Here is an 18,673-nt window from a genome sequence, read left to right on the forward strand (position 1 = left end):
CTGGCAGAAGCCCCCCAGCTAATTATGGAATGAACATGGGGGTTACCTGCACTGTACACTTTTATCTGCCAGGTAGATGTCTGGGACTAATAATAAAGTTGCAGCCTAATTAAACCCACAGTGTCTTCTGTCCTTTTTTGGTATAGCTGGACGATAGTAGTTCAATTGTTGTGCTGTTGCTTCCCAGTTTCAATTCAGTGTCAGAGTATGTTGTTGGTTGTCATTAATTAATTAACTATATTATCATACTGCCTAGGAGCACCAGTCCTGCACCAGGACCCCATCATGCTAAGCAGTATATAAGCAAAGAACAAAAAGACAGTCCACTTTTTTTTGTACTGTCTTGTTGTTTTGACAAAGTTGTGGCTACTGCTAAGAGCTCATGTAAAGAGTGTCAAAGAAGAAGGCAATAACAAGTTTGAATTGGTCCTACAAAACCAAGGAACTATGCTGCATATCCTTGAGCACCATCTACGAATACTTATCTATTAGCTATTTACATAAATACAGATATATGGTTCTCTTTTATACAGGTACTTGGTTATACTTTATAAAAACTTAGTCTTAATTGGTTTCTGAACTCAAAGTATAGTTTATTAGTAAGGGTATCTTCAACATTATAATTATTTAATAAACAGATTTTCTGAAGCAGCCTTTTTTTTTTTTAAGTGATAGACTAAAATGAGTCTGTTTTCTGTGGATAATGGAAACAAATTTGGATTTGAGTCTAAATGACAAGAAAAAATACATACAATAAAAAGGATAACCCATATTTCCAAATTACAGATATCACTGAGTTTGTTAGTCTGTGTGAATCCTTCAGATCTAGTGAAATTAACTCTGCAGTTTAGTTGCAGGTGCTGGAAATGAACTAACCCCTGGAGGTTTCTTTAGAGTTTTGAGCTTAACAATCTAAGACTTCCAAGGAGAACTTCCTACTGCTGTTCCCAAGATGTTTCCTTACCCAATGAACTGCTGTACCCTCCTGAATCCAAAGCAAAGCATGAATGGGTTCCCCCAAGAAGCCCCAGCTCTTCATACTCCCCATGGATGCCTGAAATAAGAAAGTAAAATGAGGGTGCTCTTAGGGGGAAGGAGGTGCTGCTGGGAAGAAGCAAGGGAAGTAGGTTCACTGCTTTTCCAGTCCTGTCAACAATCTCAGTCCTGGTATGTTTTCTTTTGGTCATGTAGGCTCTTGTTGTGAAGAAATAAATTGATCTGGCCCTTATTTGTAGGTGACATGCCAACCTGAAGTCATTAGGGGTCTGCTCTACTCTTGTTCATTGCTTAAGAGAGCTGCAGGGATCTTTGGGAGGTAAGAAACATACTGTTTTCTGTTCCTTTCCTTAGCTCTGAAAAGGAAATACTAGATCTCCACAGAAGGAAAAGATTGGAAGGCTCGTCTGGCCATGGGGAGAAGGAGGCTGAAGGGGGCAGAGCAGGAATTCTCTGGCATGGCCTCAGACAGTAAGGAGGTTTCACCCAGGAAGAGGAGATGAATCCAAGAGGTACTGTAGATTTTTCATTCCTCCTCCCATGTTGGCTCAGGATGAGGAGTGTATGGACTCCAGGAAGGATGAGGAGTGTAAGGACTCCAGGATTCGCTGCGGGATGGGGAATCGCAGCAGTTTCTGCTGGACTGAAGCAGAATGAGTGATGCTTCCCATATAGACCAGAGTGTGTAATACAACCAACTACTCTCACAAGTTGGTTCATGTTTTTAAGGTTTTCTCCACAATTATATTGGATAGAAACTTTTATTTTATTTTTGTCATGAAAGCTTAGGTTCTGCAGTAGTTGATGGCCTTTTTCATACGTACCTGGAAAGCGAAGGTGGGTGGGATGTTGAAAGGCTATTATAGGGTGACAGTGATTAACAGTTCTTTTGTCTATCATTTCCCAGTAGGAGGGAATAGACTGCCCTCCATAAAGGATTATTTTGCAGGATAATATGACATTTTCTTTTTAGTCACTTAGAAGTTCTCTTTGCCCCTGTCCGTGACTATGATGTGAAGCAACTGTTAAACTGTCATGGGCCACACAAAGCTTTTTCCTTTCAGATAGGTTAATCACCGCAATTATGTAACCCTTGTGAAAACTGAAGAAAAGCTAAACATTTTCTTCTTCCCTTCGGCACCTGCTAGATTATGCTGGGCCAAATTAATCCCTGGTGGAAATCCATTTCACTGGAAAAACACCCAGGATGCATTTAAGCCACTTTCTCTTTTCTGCTGAATCGTGGATGACCTGCTTGTCATATCACAAAATATCAAGTCACAGTAGTCAAATCCATGCAAGAATTTTTTGGGGCTTACCTTCAGAAAGTTTGCAGTAAAACTAAAGTTCACCCATGTTATGATTCTTTACCCAGTATAATCAAATGTCACAGATTCCTTCTCCTTTCACTTTTGTTAGTGTTTTGTGAACTTCATGGTTAATTTGGGAAATGTTATTACTTTTTTAGCTAATTATTCGAGATACTTGCCTTGTATTTTAGATCAGAAACTGTTCAAATTCTAGAAAAAACCTCATATATATTAGGGCTGTCAAGTAATTAGAAAAATTAATTGTGATTAACTGTGCAATTTAAAAAATTAATTACGCGATTAATCGCTCAATTAAAAAAATAATTCATGATTAATCGTGCTGTTAAACAATAATAGAGTACCATTTATTTATTTTGGATGTTTTCTACTTTTTCATATATATTGATTTCAATTACAACACGGAATACCAAGCGTACAGTGCTCACTTTATATTTATTTTTGATTACAGATATTTGCTCTGTAAAAAACAAAGAAATAGTATTTTTCAATTCACCTACTACATTTGTCCATGCTGATGATGGGTTCTGCTCGATAACGATCCAAAGCAGTGCGGACCGATGCATGTTCATTTTCATCATCTGAGTCAGAGGCCACCAACAGAAGGTTGATTTTCTTTTTTGGTGATTTGGGTTCTGTAGTTTCCGTATCAAAGTGTTGCTCTTTAAAGACTTCTGAAAGCATGCTCCACACCTCATCTTTCTCAGATTTTGGAAGGCACTTCAGATTCTTAAATCTTGGGTCAAGTGCTGTAGCTATCTTTAGAAATTTCACACTGGTACCTTCTTTGCATTTTGTCAAATTTGCAGTGAAAATGTGCTTGAAACAAGCATGTGCTGGGTCATCATCCGAGACTGCTATAACATGAAATATATGGCAGAATTCGGGTAAAACAAAGCAGGAGACATACAATTCTCCCCCAAGGCGTTCAGTCACAAATTTAATTAATGTATTATTTTTTTAATGAGCATCATCAGTATAGAATCATGTCCTCTGGAGCGATGGCTGAAGTAGGGTGACCAGATAGTAAGTGTGAAAAATCGGGACGGGGGCAATTGGCAACTATTATAAGAAAAAGCCCCAAATATCAGGACTGTCCCTATAAAATCAGGTCACCCTAGGCTGAAGCATGAAGAGGCATATGAATCTTTAGCGCATCTGGCACATAAATATCTTGCAACGCCAGCTACAACAGTGCCATGCAAACATCTGTTCTCGCTTCAGGTAATGTAATTGAGAAGTGGACAGCATTATCTCCTGTAAATATAAACAAACTTGTTTCTCTTAGCAATTGGCTGAACAAGAAGTAGGACTGAATGGACTTGTAGGCTCTAAAGTTTTACATTGTTTTGTTTTTGAGTGCAGTTATGTAAGCCAAAAAACTACTTTTATAAGTTGCACTTTCATGATAAAGAGATTGCACTACTGTACTTGTATGAGATTCATTGAAAAATACTATTTCTTTTTTATCATTTTAAAAAATAATATAAAGTGAGTACTGTACATTTTGTATTCTGTATTGTAATTGAAATCAATATATTTGAAAATGTAGAAAAACATCCACAATACTTAATAAATTCCAATTGGTATTCTGTTGTTTAACAGTGTGATTAATCACGATTAATTTTTATAATCGTGATTAATTTTTTGAGTTAATCACATGAGTTAACTGTGATTGATCAACAGCCCTAGTATAGACACACACACATATATAATATGAAATATTAACATATTCTTCTGTCCTTTGAAAACAGTAAAAGAGCAAACAAAATTATTTTACACTTTGAGCTGTATACCTGGCTCTGCCAGAATAGATAATAGAATGAGTCCATATTTCCTCCAAATAGCTCATCTTGTCCTGAAACTGCAAGATACATTATTGAATGTGGCCAAATTATGTAAGTTTATTTTCAGTAAAGAACATTAATCATCAGCAATGCCAAAATTTGATACGTTTGGCAATTGTAGAATAACTTACATTTAAAAATTGGTTTAAGTGCTTGGGTTTAATAAAAAGCTTATGTATGGAACAATACGCCTATAAAACTAAACTGGCAGAACTGAACTGAGAAGCACATATTATAGGCTGAAAAGTTCTTTGAAAGTGATAACTTTGTTTCCTTTTTGGATGTGCAAAAGAGGTTAGAATGGGTCAAATTTCAGTTCTCACACTTTGGGTAAGCACATTAATTAATACTTTGGACTTTGATCATATTTCAGAGATATCAAGATTGTTCCCTCTGAGCTCCTTAGGCTTAGTAATGTTTTTTTTAAAGAGAGAGTACACGTACTTTGCACCGGAACTTTTAACAGAGGCTCTTAAGGAACTCATCTCAAGAAATAAGGTGGGTAATTCAATCCATTTTATAGTATTTGCTGCCCTAGATACTAATCAAGTTTTAACCAGGAGGTATGTGGACATATATCCTGTTTAGAGCCAAACATGCCACTAATTGTGTACAATCTTGGTTAAAAGTTGAGCTGTAGCTCACGAAAGCTTATGCTCAAATAAATGTGTTAGTCTCTAAGGTGCCACAAGTGCTCCTTTTCTTTTTGCGGATACAAACTAACACGGCTGCTACTCTGAAATGTGTGGAAAGGGTGTTTTATCTCCTTCAAGGAACCTTTTATAAATTGTATGACAGAGTGCTGGCATCTTCACCCGTCTCATGAGGTGAGACGGCTCAGTGGTAGAAGAGGACAGGACAAGGAGTAATGGTCTCAAGTTGCAGTGGGGGAGGTTTAGGTTGGATGTTAGGAAAAACTTTTTCAGTAGGAGGGTGGTGAAGCAGTGGAATGGGTTACCTAGGGAGGTGGTGGAATCTCCTTCCTTAGAGGTTTTTAAGGTCAGACTTGACAAAGCCTTGGCTGGGATGATTTAGTTGGGAATTGGTCCTGCTTTGAGCAGGGGGTTGGACTAGATGACCTCCTGAGGTCCCTTCCAACCCTCATATTCTATGATTCTATGAGCCATTGTAGGTTAGTCACATTGTTTTTTAATGCTTTCTGTCATGGTCCTTGAATAAGCTGCTCCTTCTGAGACCTTTGTCTAGACCTCCAAGTGTACCCCTTTCAAGTGACAGGCCTGTACCTCCACTTCTCTTTGAGGTGAGACCTGTGATCCAATCATTCTCTAACTGAATCTCCGGCTTATACAGCTCCAACTAACCATAATACCTAACAGGCAATGGGCTTGACACCTACCAGATTTTTTTCCTGGGGATAATCCACTGAGCTTGTGGACGATAAGAGTATGCAGTGCCAGCGGTTCTGGAACAGGGCGGGAGGCAGGGGCCATGGCCCTCCCACTTTTTACTGGCAGTAAGGGCAAGTGAGGGGGGAGAGGACAGAGAGAGGTGAGCAGGGGGTAGGTCCTTGAGGGAAGAGGTGGCTCAGGAGTGGGGTTTTGGGGGAAGGGGCAGTGTGAGGGCGGGGACTCGGTAGGATTGGCGGCACAAAGGTGGGGCCTTAGGGAGAAGGGGCAGTGTTAGGGCAGGGCCATGGTTCAGGCACCTGTGCCCTCCCACTTTTAGGGTGCTTCCGCTTCTCCTGTGTAGTGACAGAGAATCATAGAAATGTTAGGGCTGGAAGGCCCTTGTGAGGTGATGAAGTCCAGCCCCCCTGTGCTGAGACAGGACCAAGTAAATCTAGACCATTCCTGACAAGTGTTTGTCCAACCTGTCTTAAACCTCCAGTGATGGGGATTCCACAACCTCCCTTGGAAGCTGTGGTGTTGGCAAACAAGATAACCTGTGTATGACCCAGAACAATTTAAAAAGAGGCATTGCAATTGTAATCAAAATTACAGTTATCAAAATTATCAAAATAATCCATGATATATGGGTATCAAAGAAATGTTAATTAGGCTAGCAATCCCCAACTCATTCACTTTGTGTTGATAAGAATCAAAGAATAGTTGCTAAGTGTATTTGTCTGTGATTACGTATATCTTGTTAGAAGTTTAACATAGAAGCAGTTTCTTCGAGATTTATTTGCCAAAAGGCACACAGCACTCAAAAAAAAAACAAAAAAAAACCCAAACTGATTGAACACACACCTATACTCATACTACCTTACCTATATTTGGCATTCCCCTCAAGTCCGTAGACAGACACGGGTTAGCCTTGGTGTCCCCCAGTCTTTTGGACCAAATTAAAGCCTGCTTGCTGCAGACTCTGACAATCCATCAATTTATGTCAGTCTGCTACAGCTGCTAGAGCTTCCCCACTCCCTCTCTCCAGAGCATACGTTTTAACTGATCGGTGTCTTTTGATCGGCAGGTTCTTAGTCTTGGCAAAACCTGGCTATTGTGCCTGATATTTTTGTTGGGCTGCACCTTATGTAGGACACGGTTGCCTTCCATGCTCTGTTCCCTCAAGAGGCCCCATTTGATCTAACTTCATAACAAGTAATCCATCATAAACACACACAGGCATGCACAATATTCATAAAAACAACACAGATATGTCCCAGTTCTCCACATCCTCCTCATCCATATTTTTGCTTCTTTCGAAATATCCCCTTAGCATCAGCACCAGCTATATTAGCCATAATTCTATTCAGTCTATATGCTGCCTCACTTGTAAAAATGAGATGGGATTTACATAACTGGTCAGCATTGGCTTAAACTGTACTCCCACTGACTGGGAATGTTACCACTGACTTGAGCAGGAACAGAGTTATGTCAATGCCTAATTTCTTTTGGAAAATCCCACCCATGCTAACTAGCAAAGTTCAAATTCCCTATGTAGACTTACTGTATGTCCCAAGCCTTAGGAAATCTCAGAGATGTTTAAGAGCCCACAACAATGATAATATTCCTCTCAGCACCAATCTAGAAAATTGACTCTTCTCTAGACCTTCTCCTATGAAGCTGGCATGGTTTGAAGCTTTCTTGGCTCTTCTGCAGAGTTCAGCAGTTACAAATAGTAATATGCTGTGACTGCTCATTCCATGGACAGACCTTCATTTCTTATAAGCAAGGTTACTTTGGCAACTTACAACTGTGTTTAAAAAAATACATCATTTGTGTTTAAGCAATCAGAAAGAAAATTCCTTTTCTCCAAAGATAACTCCTCTTTATTGTAATATCATTTCTTAGTTCCCATGATGTTTCCCGCATGATTTTAATGAAAGTCCACTTTCATTTCCATTTCAAATATTTCTGCTTTAAAAAATATGGAGACAGAGCACATGGGCTCTGCAAATATAAATAATAGTACAAACCATTAAAACTAAAAGACATTATGTTGCTGCTAAATATTTAGGACCAGATTGTCAATGCCCTGCTTTCTGTTTTGTGATCAGTCTCCTGTCACAATCTAATGTTGCATAGGCCCTGATCGTGCAAGCTATTCCCAGTGAGCAGAACACTGCATGCAAAAAATTCCATACATAAAATTGCAAATGAAAAGGCAAGCTAGATTTTAGTAAACCTGAAAACCAGGCCTCTTAATATAGTAAACTATTTTATATGGGATGCTATATTTAAAGCCACTTTGAGGATTTGGATGCTGTTAATGGGAATTAGGAAATCAGAATCCCTTAGGGGATTTGAAACTGTTAGCCATAAAACCCATACATGTAGAAATAAGGGCCAGGATTTCATTAGCTCCCTCTCTCTGCAACAGAAAGGGGATGTGTCAGGGAGCCCATTACAACTCCCTGATTGTGTGCATAGTTCTGTGCCTGGGGACTGCTCTAATCTAGGCCAGTTTGTAATGATCTCCCAGGAACCATCCACCCTCTAAGGTTAGTCAGAGTTCAGCACACTTTAGCAACACCCCAGCATAGTTCTTATATGTCCTCAGCCATACCAGTCCCCTGTCAAGTGAGGACTATCCTATGGCCTGAGGAATCCTCAAAAGAAGACATTTCTCTCCCCTGCGAACCACCAGAGTACAGGGTAGAATCTGCCTGAAAGATTAAATCCCCTCAAAATTACTTTCTTTCCTTTCAATTGGCCTTTCCAGATTTTCCAGGTTCCCCCACTCTTTATGTAATTGATCCAAATTCTCTAAAATCTTTTCCTTCAGATAGGCAGCCTTGCTTTTCCCACAAAAAAATAAGATCCCAAATCTACATCTTTGGTTCATTAGTACTTCTAAGAATTTACACTATCAAGCCATTATGTCCAGATAAACTCGGGATTTGTAACAAGGCTTCCAGTGCACAATTGATGATTTGCAGCATGTGCAATGATATGGAGACACAAATGTGCACGATCACATTCTATTGCTATCATAAGAGGCTATGTTTGAAAAAGGTGTATATATAACAAAATCAACGTTCTTCTCACATTTTCTCTTGGGTTAGTCAGATAAATAGTGCTATTTTCATATAAAGTTAGATTAGTTCCCTTGCATCGAATATATTCTGCATGATTAAACATGATTCGCTGTTGTTGTTGTATTTGTTTTATTTTAGCCATAAGTAAGTAAGGTATTTATGCTGAGACTTCAGGTAAACACACTGGTTTCAAAATTAGCAAGTTTTCCCTTAAGACACCTGCCTACTTATTGCTAGTTTGGTTTTCCAGTCAGTTTGTGCACCGCTAGCATTTCTTCCCTACAATGTTCTTGGCAGCACTTCTGGTGTCCCCATCTCTCCCCCGGCCCTTTGTTGTAGACAAAAAGATGGGATTGAAACCCCTGGTGCTTCATATGCTCAGTTTTAGATAGAATGATAGTAAAGGGTAGTGGATATAAATAATACATGTAAAATATAGGTTTTGCATAATCAGGTGTATAATTTATAGATACCGTATCCTTAAATGAGAGTAATCAACAGTATAGTTCAGTGCATCATTAAAATAACTACTGTAGATTTAATAATACGGCACATCAGCTGAGAATATGATTTGAGATAAAGAAGCTAGGTTTTTTTCCTAAGGCCATAAAATATATGCTGTTAATGAGAACTTCTTAACGAGTTCACATTTGCAATGCAGCAGTGAATGACTGACTATAGCAGAAATGTTCACAAGATGTCAGTTTTCTTCTTGACCTTTCAGATTTTCACCAGAAGAGTTAGTAATATGTTCTTGGTTTTAGTCACATGGTGAAAAAGAAGCAACTATTGTATGATACTATCAGATAATACTGGTAGTTAGCACTATTGCTGATCGCAAATGTATCCTTCACATCTTGCATTCATATCTTTGTCTGTTCATTGTATTCTCAGAATAAAGGAATTCATTTTAGCATTCCTTGACTCCTAGACAGATCCATTATATCAGCTCACATTGTGAAAATGCATTAAAAAGTTAATTGTCTGTCACAAAGCAGCAAAAGTGAGGAACTTCATAGTTAAGCCAGAAATGTACTACTTGTTTTTTTTAATATCTAAGCATAAAGGAGCACATTCAGCATGTTGTTTAGGATCATGCCTATTGTGTCTAAATATTGGAACAAAAATAGGAAGATTGTTTTCTATTTACTGGGATGCTGTGCATTTTCTTTGCTATTCTGTATCAGAATTTTAATGTAATTTCTTTGTGTTTATAGATTATTTTAAAAAAATACAAATTCAAGATTTGTGATTTAAAGTGTTGTGATTGGCTTGCTGGAGAAAGAGAAAATGCTATCCCAATGAAAGCCATAAAAAACCTGACTATAGTCAAGTGACTCATAGACTTTAAGGTCAGAAGGGACCATTATGATCATCTAGTCTGACCTCATACACAACACAGGCTGCAGAATCTCACCCAGCCACTCCTGTAACAGTCCCTTGACTTATGTCTGAGCTATTGAAGTCCTCCACTCATGGTTTAAAGACTTCAAGGTGCAGAGAATCCTCCAGCAAGTGATTTGTGCCCCACGCTGCAGAGGAAGGCGAAAACCTCTAGGACCTCTACCAATCTGCCCTGGAGGAAAATTCCTTCCTGACCCCAAATATGGCAATCACCTAAACCCTGAGCATGTGGGCAAGACTCACCAGCTAGACACCCAGGAAAGAATTCTCTGTAGTAACTCAGATCCTACCCTATCTAGTGTCCTATCACAGGTGATAGGGCATATTTACCACTAATAGTCAAAGATCAATTAATTGCCAAAATTAGGCTATCCCATCATACCATCCCCTCCATAAACTTATCAAGCTTAGTCTTGAAGCCAGATATGTCTTTTGCCTCCATTGCTCCCCTTGGAAGGCTATTCCAGAATATGCCTCCATGCTCTCTCCCTTAAATTCTACGATAGCAGCAAAGGGGCACAAGAAGGGATAAGAAAGGACCCAGTATTCACCAAGGGTAGTGATGCTTCTGCTGCATAGTGCTCCCTCTCTGGGACCAGACAGAAACACCGCACTGCATGGCAGAAGGTACATGTATTTGGGAGTGTGTATCCTGGGATGAGTGCGGAGCAGAAGAAAAACCTGTCTGTGTGGCATAACTTTTTCAACTACAGATAAAGTTCCTACCACAGGAATTTCCAACTGCAGGTTGGCAATTCATAAGATAACTAATACTAGTCAGGCCAGATCTTTGAGGTAGATTTGCTCCTATGAGTGCAGGGCCTGCAGTTGATCCTGATCTTTGCATGGTTTGCCTAGTTTCATAGAATCATAGAATATCAGGGTTGGAAGGGACCTCAGGAGGTCATCTAGTCCAACTCCCTGCTCAAAGCAGGACTAATCTCCAACTAAATCATCCCAGCCAGAGCTTTGTCAAGCCTGACCTTAAAGACCTCAAAGGAAGGAGATTTCACCACCTCCCTAGATAACCCATTCCAGGGCTTCACCACCCTCTTAGTGAAAAAGTTTTTCCTAATATCCAACCTAAACCTCCCCCACTGCAACTTGAGACCATTACTCCTTGTTCTGTCATCTGCTACCACTGAGAACAGTCTAGATCCATCCTCTTTGGAACCCCCTTTCAGGTAGTTGAAAGCAGCTTTCAAATCCCCCCTCATTCTTCTCTTCTGCAGGCTCTTTGTATCCTCCCCTCAGTCCTCCTGTGCACACTTGCAAGGACATTTTATCTGAAGTTCTCTAATGTTTTAAGAGTCTTTTTAGCATAGGCAGTCATCCTTTGATAATTATAATATACATTTTATATATAGGTGCCTATGTCCAAAGGTCTGTATCTGCCCTTATAAATACAAGAAAACAAACAGATTGCAAACAAAACCAATGAACTCACTAAAAATAAGTACATCAGTCTCTGGAGGCAGAGAACTAAATCAAACAGTAAAGCAGACAATAAAGAAGTTTTGAGTGATGGCCTGAATGGAGGCTCCAGAGAAGATACACTGAGTGGCACAGCATTCACTATCTGTCTTACTAAAATACAGTCTTGCTGTTTTAAAATTTAAAAAAAAATGAAGATTTGTTCCAAGAGAGAGACCGTGTCAAAGGGTCAAGTTCTTCCAGGTGGCTGCAGGAGTTTAACTGAGTGCAGAATTTGACTGAAAGAATGGGACCAGGGAAAAGCCATCTAGTCAGCAATAACACTAGCCAATGGTAGAACAGGGAGAGGCAACTACTTGCTTGAGTGAATTCATTCACTGGTAATACACTCATTAACACTTGAAACCTTATCCGCGAATTCTGTCCTTCGTCCTAAACATTGCACATCTCAGCTGCAGTAGTGCTTGGTAATCTTGTACATGCTATTGTTGGGGATGCTGCCACAAACAGATGGCAGTGAGCTGTGTGCTGGAACAGCTGCTGCTTTTTATTTTCAATTAGTTTTAAAAGAAGCTAAGTATGTATTCATTTTAATGGCAACACAAGGTATGGTAGTTTGGTAATATGGTTTGCTTTGGAAGTGCAGCTCCTCAGGGGCTGCAGCAAGCAGCTGTGTGCTCTCTGAGAAGCAAATGAATTTGTTTTGGGAAGTTCAGTGGCATCATTGTTTAGTAGTAGATGCACTGGAGACCAATTTCATTTCACTCCACATTCATAACAAGCTATGTTGTCACTTGTACTCAGATATGAGCCAAATTAAAGCAACCTCTTTACCTATATCCTCTAACTTCTTCTGAAGGCAAAGTGGGTGCCAGTTTATTCTGTGATCTCTGGGAATATTTGCTACTCTCTCATGTAAGAATAATACTCAAAGTAAAGTTTTGTTAAACTATATTCGAAATGAAATTATGCCCCATTTTCCTCGATCTTCCTCCCCCACATCCTCATTTTCAATTACATCAGCTTCTGTACTGATGTCCTGTCTGACCTTCTTAACTTCAACTCATCACTTTGACCTTCAACCCTGGATCAAATCTCCCACTAGAGTAGTTTGCTCCATGAAAGTAGTCCTATTGAAATGAGTGGAATCACCTTTGTGTACACCTGTCTTTGTTACAGATAAACAGGACTTGTGTTCATATTGTAAATGAAAGTAATAGGTAAGAGGTATAGCTATACCAATGTAGATATACCCCAGCCTCCTAATATGAGGCAGGGCCAAGTACACGTAGATGATCCCTGACAGGTGTCTGTCCAACCGGTCCTTAAAAACTTCGGTGACAGGGATTCCACAACTTCTTCTGGAAGCCTAGTCTAGTGCTTAACTGTCCTATTAGTTAGAACAGTGGTCTCCAACCTTTTTACGCACAAGATCACAGGAACATGTTGGCTGCTTCCGGGAGTGGTGTGGGGCCTTAGTGGCAGCCCCTGCTACACCTTTGGACTTTTAGCAGCTGGAGATGACGATCAACTGGAAGAGTCTCCAGGATCGACCAGTCAATCACTATCTACAGGTGGGTGACCACTGAGTTAGAAAGTTTTTCCTAGTTGCTAACCTAGATCTCCCTTGCTGCAGATTAAGCTAATTACTGCCTGTCCTTCCTTCAATGGACATAGAGAACAATTTCTGACTGTGTTCTTTGTAACAGCCTTTAACATACAGTAGAACCTCATACACCAGAGTTATGGACTGACCGGTCAACCGGACACCAGAGGGAACCAGAAGTAACCAATCAGGCAGCAGCAGAGACAAAAGCAAATACTGTACTGTGCCTGTAATGCATCCTAAAGGTAGGCACATCTGGGCTGCCTGTTCCCATCCCCACCCCCTACTTGCTCAGCGTGGGGCATCCACTTACAGTAGGAGGTGATGAATGCTCTTTTCCTGTCTCCCTCCCTACTGGCTGGGAGGGGGATAAGCTTGCAGGCTCAGAGCCCAGGAAAGAAACTTCGCAAGCAGCTACTGAAACCTGGCCTGGAGTGTAAGCTGCTGGATCCAGAGCCCAAGCTGCTGGATCCAGAGCCCAAGCAGGCTGCATTCTGGAGGAGCAGCTCAGTTTTAAAGGACCACAGCCTGCACTGTGCACCCACTGACACTGCAGTGCCCCAGGGTGCCTCACTCATCATCCTTTCAACCATGGGGCCAGAACCAGCTTACTGTCGTCCCCCCCCCACACACACACACATTGGGCAGCCAATGTAGATCTGTGAGCACCTGCTCTGAGCAGTCCGCCCTGAGGAGCATCCCATAACAGTTTGTTCAGAGTTACAAACATTTCAGAGTTACAAACAACCTCCATTCCCATGATGTCCGTAACTCTGAGGTTCTACTGCAGAGATTGGCAACCTTTGACACGCGGCCCATCAGGGAAAGCCGCTGGCGGACTGGGATGGTTTGTTTACCTGCAGAGTCCACAGGTTCGGCCGATCGCAGCTCCCACTGGTCACAGTTCGCTGCTCCAGGCTAATGGGGGCTGCAGGAAGCGGTGGCCAGCACATCCCTCGGCCCGTGCCACTTCCCGCAGCCCCCATTGGCTTGGATCAGCGAACTGCAACCACTGGGAGCTGCAATCAGCCGAACCTTCAAATTCTTACTGAAGACGTAAGTTTCCTTCTTACTTTCTCATATTTCTTTAAGTGAGCTACTTATCTGCTGTTAGATTTTTTCCCTTCCCCAGATTATTTGAATCATTATAAAAAACAGATAGTTTCCAAAATGTGACAACCATCTTCTAATTGGGATTAGAGTTGATGGGCAGATGCACTGAATGATAGTGATAACACAGGTACTGCTCTTCCCATTTAAGACCCAGTCATTCTCAGAAGAAACTTTTGCGGTAGTACTGGGTGGAATTAAGGAACTGACTAATTCTGTGTTACTTGATTGGTTCGTAGCTCCTGCTGTCTTGCTGGTATTAGGCAGTGTCAAATGTACCAAGTTCAGGAAAACATACCACATGACAATGGAGTTTAGGGGTGGGGGGAAAGAGTCATTCTACTGCAGTGAACTGAGTGCACTTATAGTAATAAGGTAATAACATAACTTGAGCAATTGTTCCATCTTATGGTATTGGCAATGGCACCATTCATCATATAACAGATAGAAAAAGGAAGCAAGTTTTATATACCATGGCATCTTCTATAGACATATTATTCTAAAGTGATTTACTCCGTAAGTCCGTGAATAATATTTCCTATGTGGTGCAAACTACAACAAGAGGGAGCTATTCCTCCGCTGCTTTAGTATTAAGTATTAACAAGCTCTCATGCTGCTGATCTCACTGTGTTAGGTAACAAAGAGAGAAACATGTCTGATTCCTTCTCTGTCCAATCAACATATTGAATCCTGAAGCCACTGCTCACTGGTTACTCAGGCCTTACTCAAGAAATGTACCATCAGCCAGTGGGAGTTCTGCCTGATTAAAGGTGGAGTAAAAACTAAGCAGTGGCTCAGTTTGTCCCATTGATTATAATTCTTATCTGGGGGGACAGTAGGGAGAAAAGTAATTTCAAGTAGCTGATAATCACTCCTAGGTACGTGAGAAAGTATCAAACCAAGTGACCACCTGACCTCTAAAATAGTCTGTTGTGTCTAAGTATTTCAAGTTTCAACATAGTCACAGCTTCTATAGGTCCCAAAAGAGTTATAAACAACAAAGGGTAATGAGGATGGATGGGTGGAAATCTTGAGTTTTGAATGTTCTTGCTTCTGTTGGTTCTACAGTTGGTCAATGATCAATATTAACAATTTATTTCTCTTTTTTTTTTAAACCAACGGAGTGACACCGTTTTAGAATAACTGAAGCACTTAACAATCTTCAATTATCTAATGTTGGAAGAATTTGTTTTGCTTAATTTTGAATCCATTTGAACGTCTTAGGTTTATGGATATATGAATATATATGGAAACAAATTCAGCAAAAAGAAACAGAGAAAAGAATCATCTGATGATCTTAAAAATGCAGTATAGGTTGAAAATATCAGCCATGTATCAGTTTAATGCAGATTATAATGGGAAAGCATTATTAGATTATTTGTCTTCACCTTTCTCATTTTCCCCTCTTTCTCATGTTCTCTGTGTCTCTTCCCTCTATTTGAATGTTTCTCTTCCCTTATGTCTCCACGCCCCCTTCCACTTTCTCACTTGAACCCATTTGTCTTTCCTCTGTTTTACTTTCTCACAATTTTGTGACAGGCTCTGCCAGGATATTGGCAATCCCTCCCCCCTTGAATATATTTTGTCTTAAAAGCTTTTTCTCAACCCTGTTTTAAAGGAGTTTTAACCACTGGCAGCAGCTTTTCCAGTTGAGAGGGCTGCTTCCAAAACTTACTTTTTAAGGGGTCGAGGAGCATGTGCTGAGAAAATGGTTAATTTGGAGGCCTATGATTGTCCTCTTTCTGGTTTACTTTATTCCATCACCAGTGTTAATCAGGTTCTTTACTGCCCTTAGGACTCAGGGATAGCTCAACACTGCATGCTCTTTAAAAGTAGATGGGCAAATTGATAGGATTAGAACTGAAGAACTGCTAATCTAAAGGCCAGAGTTCCGCCATCAGAGAGATGCTATAGGATTATCTCAGTACACTCACGTAGTTGGTGTCAAGCTATCAATCACTGAATCATTGGCACACACAAAAATTGGAGCTGAATTCAGATTTAGTTAGATGTAAAATATTGGTCATACAAAATGCTGTGTTTAATGGGAATTGAAGTAACCATTTTTCAACAAGTAGATTGCAGTTAATGACAATTGTTTTATTTAATTTTTTGCTTAAGAGAATTTAATTGTATTATTAATTCCTAATTTTTCAAATCATTCCAGTAAATGTACCAACTCTTTGCTTGATATTGCAAATAAGTCTATAATGAATTCAAAGGCTTAAAACTTCACTTCAAATGAGTAACCATATTGTACTTAGTTTGCTGAAAGCATAATGATTACTTAGAATATATTTATCAATGGTAATATAATACTGTATCTCTACAATTCAGCTAAATTTCACCTTATTCAATCTTTCAATAAATCAGTCGCTAATGATAATAAGCGTATGACTTAGAGAGATCTGTTAAAGTATCCTGCATGCTAGATCTTTTCTTTTTTTCATTTTCTCTTTTAAAAAATAAAGCAAATTCATTCTTGGTGAGAGATGAAAAATTAAGAGCCCTAGCCGCTGAAGTACTCTCTATATAGTCACATTAAAAAAAGCATTAAGATGAAGGTAAGGTTTCAGTGGACATCAGTGGTATAATATCTAGCTCTTTCATCAGCAGATTTCACAGTGCTTAACAAAGGAGATATCATTCTAGCTGGGGAAACTGAGGCACAGATAGGCAAAGACTGGATTCTAAGTATTTCATATTTAACCAAAAAAAATAGAAACCTATGAAATCTAGAGATCAGATTAATCTTACAAGGAATCCAAGCTTTGGAAGACAGTTCACAATGGAAGAAGTAAGACTACCTTAACTTATCTCCTGTAGAAATACCAGCTTTCTGTCTTCCTTCACATGTAGAGTATTGTAAATGTGCACTCCATATCATTGGTTTTATAGTTTGTTTCATATACGTTTCTAACATGGAATGTGATAATTAGTCACCGCATGAACTTTTGCTCTTTTCATAGATTCGAAGGTCCGAAGGGAACATTGTGATCATATAGTCTGACTTTCTGTATAATTCAGGCCATAGAACTTCCTCAAACTAATTTCTAGAGTATATCTTTTAGAAGAAAAAAAACATTCAACCTTGATTTAAAAATTGCCAGTGATGGAGAATCTGCCACGATCCTTAGTAAATAATTCCAATGATTAATTACCCTCCCTGGAAAAAAACAAAACAAAACACCAAACTATCAGTTAGGTGGTTTTTAATCCATTTAATGTGTGCCATGTTAATTTTAGATTATAGGGTTTTATTCAAAATCTCGTGTAGTACCAAATCAAATGCCATACAGAAATCTAAGCATAGTACGTCAACACTATTATCTGTATCAGCCAAAAATTCTAATCTCATCAAAAACAGATTTCACATTAATTTGACTGCCTCTATTTGTGATGAACCCATGTTAATTTGCATTAATTATATTACCCTCCTTTAATTCTTTATTAATTCAATCATCTATCAGTTGTGCTATTATCTTGTTCAGGATCAATGTCAGACTGACAGGCCTATAATTGTCGGGTCATCCAGTTTACCCTTTTTAAATATTGGCACAACGTTGCCTTTCTTCCAGTCTTCTGGAACTTCCCCAGTGTTCCAAAACGTCTTGAAAATTAGCATTAGTGGTCCAGCAAGCTCCTTAGCCAGCTCTTTTAAAACTACTGGATGCAAGTTATCCAGACCTGCTGGCTGACTTTACTAGCTGCTGCTTAACATCCTCCAGAGATACTAGTGGAATGGAAATAGTCATATCATATGATAATACTATATCATCTATATAATTCATGTAAGTGCTCTAATTTTATGATCCAAGAATTTGAGGTTTGTTTATGAAGATATGCTAGCTCTTTATCTAACACCTGTGTAATTAAGTGGCACATGGAATCTTAGGGCCTGTTCCCTTTGTGATGCAGAACATGTCTTATGAATTGCTGAGTGTCTTTAGGACCTAACAAGAGTGGGCCCATAATGGGCAGCAGGGAATGATGGCCATCAGTATCCTAATTATCTAATTAAGAATTTGTAAAATGTATTAATTGTCATTTATGTGGCCATAAAGAAAGCTGTGAAGAGGCACAACCTCTGTACATTTAACATGAAGGCACTAACATTTGTGTGGTGACTGATAAAGTGAGACTATTTGCTTTGGATGGATAAGATTGTATAAGTTTCTGACTTTCTGAGGAAAATGTGATGGAGGCAGAGTTAATGTAGATTGGCTACCTCAACCCTGAATTTCCATATTTTCCTGTAAATTCTTCCTTTACTCTGAGTTTCCTTGATATTTAATGTGCTTTTTAAACTATATGTTCTAGAAAAGTAATATGCACTCTCCCACTGACATGTACCTGGAATCTTACCTTCATCTTAAAACTTTTTTTTTCTTTTTTTCAAACAACAATAAAAATAGTAATAATAATGGGACAATGGAGAAAAAGGCAAAGGAGAATCATGAAGCTTTTCCAATCCTACACTTTTTTGTTTGTTTTCACGTAGCCTTTT

The 18,673-nt window shown here is 39.4% G+C and overlaps 1 long non-coding RNA gene across 1 annotated transcript in view; it reads left to right on the forward strand.

The window, feature by feature from the left end:
* The first annotated feature begins 4,579 nt into the window (after positions 1-4,579).
* The window catches only part of LOC142073010 (uncharacterized), a 268,636-nt gene continuing 254,542 nt past the window's right edge, over positions 4,580-18,673 (forward strand). The window contains exon 1 of the long non-coding RNA XR_012669666.1: positions 4,580-4,669. This is a non-coding gene — a long non-coding RNA (uncharacterized LOC142073010). The remainder of the gene's footprint in view (positions 4,670-18,673) is intronic.

Source organism: Caretta caretta, chromosome 8 (assembly GCF_965140235.1).
Source record: "Caretta caretta isolate rCarCar2 chromosome 8, rCarCar1.hap1, whole genome shotgun sequence".
Lineage (NCBI taxonomy): Eukaryota > Metazoa > Chordata > Testudines > Cheloniidae > Caretta > Caretta caretta.